This window comes from Orycteropus afer, unplaced genomic scaffold (assembly GCF_000298275.1).
Source record: "Orycteropus afer afer isolate SDZICR_OR568_19922 unplaced genomic scaffold, OryAfe1.0 scaffold00198, whole genome shotgun sequence".
Lineage (NCBI taxonomy): Eukaryota > Metazoa > Chordata > Mammalia > Tubulidentata > Orycteropodidae > Orycteropus > Orycteropus afer.
Genome location: NW_006921785.1, coordinates 3994515 through 4000739, shown reverse-complemented (window position 1 = coordinate 4000739; position 6225 = coordinate 3994515).

The window sequence follows — 6225 nt, the reverse complement described above, 5'->3', positions numbered from 1 at the left end:
ATCATTGCAAATATTTCCAGGTGCTTGGTGATGCATTTAGAGATTTCTAGGCCCACAGGGTTTCATAGAGTGTGAGCCCTGGTGGGCAGGAGTGGGGGCCTGTCTTTTGCTGGATGCTGCTTGTAACAGGTTTGGTATACAGAATCAACAATAAATGGTAGACACAGGACATGTGTGGGCTCTGTTAATGTCTTGGCTAGAGGCTCTTGTACCTGTTGATTCTGCTCTTGTCTCATGTGTGCAGGGTTGACTTGGGAAATCCCTCAGAAGATTCTAGGCTGAGAAAAGGCCTTTGGGAAGTGAGTGGGGGCCAGAAAAGAAATAAATACCTGTGGGCCACTATGGTTGGGAGAGGCCTTAAGACTAGGCTCAACCCATTATATATAGAGAGAAAATGAGACCAAGACAGGAAATAAATTAATTTCCCAGAGTGACATAGTAAATTAGTAGCTGAACTAGCACTACACCTGAACTCTCTAGACTCCAGGCTGGAGTTTCTTCTATGCTACCAGAAAGACATTGAAGACAGAGTTCATCCAGTGTTCATCCAACACATCCACACATATATCACCTCCCCAAGGTAAATCTGTGTCTCCAAAGTATCTGTAGGAACATGGAGGACATGTCCAAGGGTTGCCAGAACCCAGAAGGAAGTGAGTCCAGAGTTTGGGGCATAAACATTGTTCCACTGATGATAGCCTGCTATTTGATCCTGGGGCCACCAGGGGAGGCTCATCCTCCTCTCCTTCAGACAGAAGGAGCATTAGTTTTTTGGCTGCCATGATCCTGCCCCTACCAGCCTGAGTGCTACTGTGGATGGGGCCATGGACACACACATACACATGATATGGCAGGACTTCTGCTTATCTCTGGCCTCTGCCCGGTGCTCAGTATCAGGCTCAGTGAATCATGGGCTCTCTAGGAGCACTGTCTGAATGAAGATGGCCCCTGAAAGAGTCTAGATACCCTAGGAACACTCTCTTAGCCCTAGTCCTAACCCCAACACCTTGTCATAACCATTGCATAACTCTAACCCCTTAACCTACATTATACACTGCTCTTGGGTCTCCAGGGTCCAGGGGCTGCCACAGCAGCACTATTGCAAGTCCAGTGGTTAAAAAGGGGGTGAGATGTTGTTCCTTCATGCTCAGCAAAGGGTGCTTCAAACTGTGTTTGCCAATGGAATATTATACAAAATTAAAGACCAATGATGAATCTGTGAAACATCGAATGACATGGATGAACCTAGAAGACATAATGCTGAATGAAGTTAGTCAATTACAAAAGAACAAATATTGTATGAGACCACTATTGTAAAAAGTCAAGAAAAGGGTTCACAATAAAGACATGTTCTTTGATGGTTCCTAGGGGTGGGTGGGTAAGGGAGGGTAAACCTTAACTAGAAATAAAAACAAAACTGTGTTCACCTGGGTTCTCTCCAGCTCTTTAGACCTCTTCTCTCAACTTGTTCTTAGAGTATAAGCCTGTCCCAGGAGGGTTCGATAATGTTCCCCTTACCACATGACCAGGACCCTTCAGTGACTGTGGGCAGGCCTTGTTGCCCTTCCTTACCACTGGATCTTAGTCCATTTGGACAGGTTTCTGGAATTTGGGGTAATGAGGAAAGGGATCAGCCTTTAGCTCTTATCTCCCAGGAGATGTCTGGAGTCCTTAATGCAAATCTCCCTCCACACATGCATGCATATGCCCCATGTCCTTCAAGCTGTACATGTATGCAGTTTAACTTCTCTCTCCCATACACCTGTTACATGTCCCTAGGCCCTCCGCCACACCACAGATGAGAATGCAAAGACTTGCAGAGATTAATAAACTCATCTAAGGACTGGCTAGTTAGTTGAAGAGCCAGGATTCAAACCCAATGTGTCTAATGTCAAAATGTTCTTGTTCCATGGCATGTTAAACAGACAAGCTGTCTCTCTGGAGGTATCTATGCTTAAGAAACAGTTCAGGGCACAGGGCAGTGTCGGACAGTTCCCTAGCCCGGTTATGTGTCTCCCCCAGAGACATAGCCCCCACATCCTTTCCTCAATGCCACGATTCTGCCCCTGCCAGCCTGTGGTACCAAAGATGGGGCATGGACAAGTGTTCATGGCCTTTCTGCCTTTTTATAGGCTCCCATTTTCCTCTGCCAAAGTGTGGGTTTCTAGTTATCTCCACTGAAAAGTGCTTCCTTGCTATACCACTTCTTAATTATAGGCCTTGGTAATTTGGCTGATGAAATCTGCTCAAATATAAAAGAAATATTACTTCAGACTTGTGAAAAAAGAATGAGTTAACTATTACAGCCATGCAATGAATTGAAAAACCACTAGATTGCTTAGAATTTTTAGACTCCTGGTATTGAATACAATCTTCAAATGCTTATCTGGGTCATCCCCTCATCTGCACTCCTTAAAATATACTCACATGCCCCTTAAAACTCAAAAACCAAACTCACTGCTGTTGAGTAGATTTGAATCATAGCAGCCCCTCCTTGGGTTTCCGAGGTGGTATCTCTACGGATGTCGATTGCCCAATCTTCCTTCCGAGGAGTGGCTGGTGGGTTTGAACTGCCAGGCTTCTGGTCAAATGCCTTAGGCAGTGCGCCACCAGAGCTTCTCCCACACATGCTCCTTAGGGCCTGGAATTGAACTCACCCTCGTAGCTTCCAGCCAAACAATAGACCTGCGAGGTAAACAATTACACGAGGTAGGCACACTCCTTAGAACAATCAACCATGGGAGATCAGAAAGGCAGCATGTGCACAGGGAGATAGCTCAGAGGGCAGGAATGCACAGGGAAAAGGGAACCACAGGGAGGAAGTGGGAAGAGAGCTGTTACATTGTGGGGATTGCAGTCAATGTCATGAATCAAAATGTATATGAACTGTAGAATGGAAAACATATTTGCTCTAAAAAACTTTCACCCAAATCACAATTAAAAAAAAACACTGAAAGAAAAAAAACACCATACACTCACACACACACAATCCTCATACACATTCACACACACACACTCATTTACACATATACATAACCCTCATTCACACACCCACATACACAGTCTTTCACACCTATACTGATCCCCACACACTCATGTATACACGCAGACACACAACCTTGACATATTTTTACACACTCACATATACACTCTCATTCACACACATACACACAAACTCAACCACACATACACACAAACACTCAGCCCCACAACACTCACCCACCCACGCACACACACACACAGTACTTAGCCCCCCACCCTCACCCACCCACATTCACACACACACACACACACACACACACACCCTTCACCTCCATTCTATAGCCATTGGGTTGGACACTTCCAGAGTCAGGAAATCACTATGTCCCAAAACTTCTTTTATCCTTGGATATTCCTGAGTGTGAAAAAATTCCTCTCCATATTGAGCCAAAATTCATCTTCCTATGACTTTTATCCCCTTTTCAGTCAGAAAAGGGTTTGAAATTAGTTCTTAAAACAAACAAGCAAAACAAAACTAAAACCACACAGCCCCTTAAAATTTTTCCTGACATTGAGCACTAAGCAGGTGCCTGCAATGGTAGCTGCCCAGCTGAGGTGAACCTCAGGACCTCTAGGAACAAGTCTGGCCACCGTTCATGAGGAGGGGGTGACCATGGACCTTAGTTCCAATGCTTACCATAAACAGCCTGCCAGGAACTTTCTAGAGCCTGGTAAGTGCCTTTGGGTCCTAAAGGTGCCATACTCCTTAGATTTTAGGAGATTTTGAACCCATTGGGTCAGTGTCAGGGTCATTTTGTAAATGTTTAGAGGCCTTCCTGTGACCCTGGTGACATTCCGGGAACACTCAGGCTGTGTGAGGGGAGGAACCACTGCCAGGACCTTTGGTCGGTGCTGGCTCTGAGTTCACGCTGTCCACAGAGTGCACCAGACGCCCCTCTGCTCCTGAGGAAGAGCCAGGGGGCCCAGTCCCCACCCACTCAGTCCCTCACGGTAGGTCTCCTGGGGTAGGGGTGCTGAGTCCTGGGGTGAGAATGGCCTGGGGTCCCGGCTGGGAGGCAAGTGTCCCCAGCTTCAGGTGGGCCATAGTATCTGTGCCCCTCCTTCTCACATGAGAAGCCCCAGAGGTCATCAGCCAGAGTGGTGCTGGGAAAGAGGCAGGAGGAAGCTCGGGAGATTCTGAGATGAAGGTGACCCAGCCCTCAGGAAGCTCAGAGTCCAGTGGATGACAGGATAAACAGGGTGAGACTGTGTCTAGGTTTACCTGGTTTTGCATTGGTTTTCGTTTGTCATTCCTATATAATTATTAATCATTCCCCTTTCATTCTCAAAAGTGTTCTGGTTTAGATCATAACATATATAGTCTCTCTAGGAATAAAGCATGTATGTAGCTACCTATTATCGAACATTTCCAGGCACTGCATTAAGAGCTTTTTTTTTTTTACTATTTAATTTAGTTTGCATATTTTCCAATTAAGGTCCCTCGGTAGCACTCCTTGGAAGGAAGGTTGGGCAATCCTACTTCTGTAGTGATATTGCCTCGGAAACCCAAGGAGGGGTCGCTATGAGTCGGGGCCTACTCAACGGCAAATAACAACAACAACAACAACAGGTAGAACAAGTGATTTGAGCTTGGCTATGGACCAAAAATTTGGCAGTTTGAATCCACCCTATAACACCTCAGAAGAAAGACCTGGCAATTTAATTCTGTAACATTACAGCCATGAAATACCCTGTGGAGTGCTGTTCGAGTGGAACACATGGGGCAGCCATGAGGTGGCACTGACTCATGGCAGCAGGTTTTGGTTTAAGGTGTTATTCCATTGAATGCCAATTTTAATTGTAACCGATGTGATTATAATTATGGATGGGGAAACTGAGGCTTAGAGAGATTCAGTGACTTGTCCAAAGCCACACAGTTAGTAGGTGGTGGTGGTGCCAGAACTGGAACCCAGGTCACAGTGCTGGGAGAGCCTGAGGCTGGAGAGTAAGGTCTGAGATATGGAGTCACGAGGGCTTCAATCACAGTCCATTCAATTCAACACGAAGAGCTGGAACAACTTCTCTGTGACCAGCCCTGAGCCAGGTGCCAGGAGGCAGAGCCAGGTCCCAGGATTCTGCAGCAGATACTTTGTCCTCAGAAGCTCAGGGCCTGGTGGGTGCAACTGACTACAATATCGAGTAGAATGGCATGAGCCTTTAGCAGAGCACATGACTGTCCTGCAGGATCCAAAGGAGGGAAATCAAGGGAGGCTTCATAGAGAAAATGCAACTTGCACTGGCCTGGAAGCGTGGGTAGTATTAAGACAAGAGGAAATAGGTAGAAACAGGGAAATAGGGACAGGCAGGCACAGGCATTGTAAAGTGAGGCCCAAGATGTGGGGCTGTGTGGAGAGGGTTTGAAGACACTAAAATGATAAAACCAAACTAGCTACCATTGAGTCCATTCTGACTCACGGCAACCCCATGTGTGTTGGAGCGGAACTGTGCTCCAGAGGGGTTTCAGTAGCTGATGTTTCAGAAGCAGATCATCAGGCCTTTCTTCTGAAGCTCCTCTGGGTGGACTTGACCCTCTAACCTTTTGGCCAGTAGTTGAGAGCTCAACCATTTGCACTATACAGGGAATCCTTAAAGAATACAACCTCATCTTATTTTAAAATGCTGGTTATCTTTTCTTCAAGAACACTAATGTATCTGATTAGACAAGCTCCCTTGAGCCTTTGCAAAATCATTGCAAAGAAGGAAAGAAATCAAAACCAAAAAAAAAAAAAAAAAAAACCAAACTCACTGCCATCAAGTCAATTCCGACTCATAGTGACTTCCATTGGGTTTCTGAGGCTGTAAATCTTTATGGAAGTAGGTTGCCCCATCTTCCTTCTGTGAAGCAGCTAGTGGGTTTGAACCACTGACCTTCTGATTAACAGCCAAGTACCTTATCCACTACACCAACAGAGCTCCTTGAAAGAAATCAAGTGAGCCCATATTATGTTCTAAGAACTGTGCTGGATGTTTTACATGATTATTTCAATTTTTATAAAAACTAGTTTTGACCTTGTTACAAAAGTGATGCATGTTTATCATGATCATGAACCCATATTATATATGGGTTCAAACCCACCAGACACTCCTCGGAAAGAAGGTTGGGCAATCCTACTTCCGTAGTGATACTGCCTCGGAAACCCAAGGAGGGGTCACTATGAGTCGGGTTTGACTCGACGGCACATAACA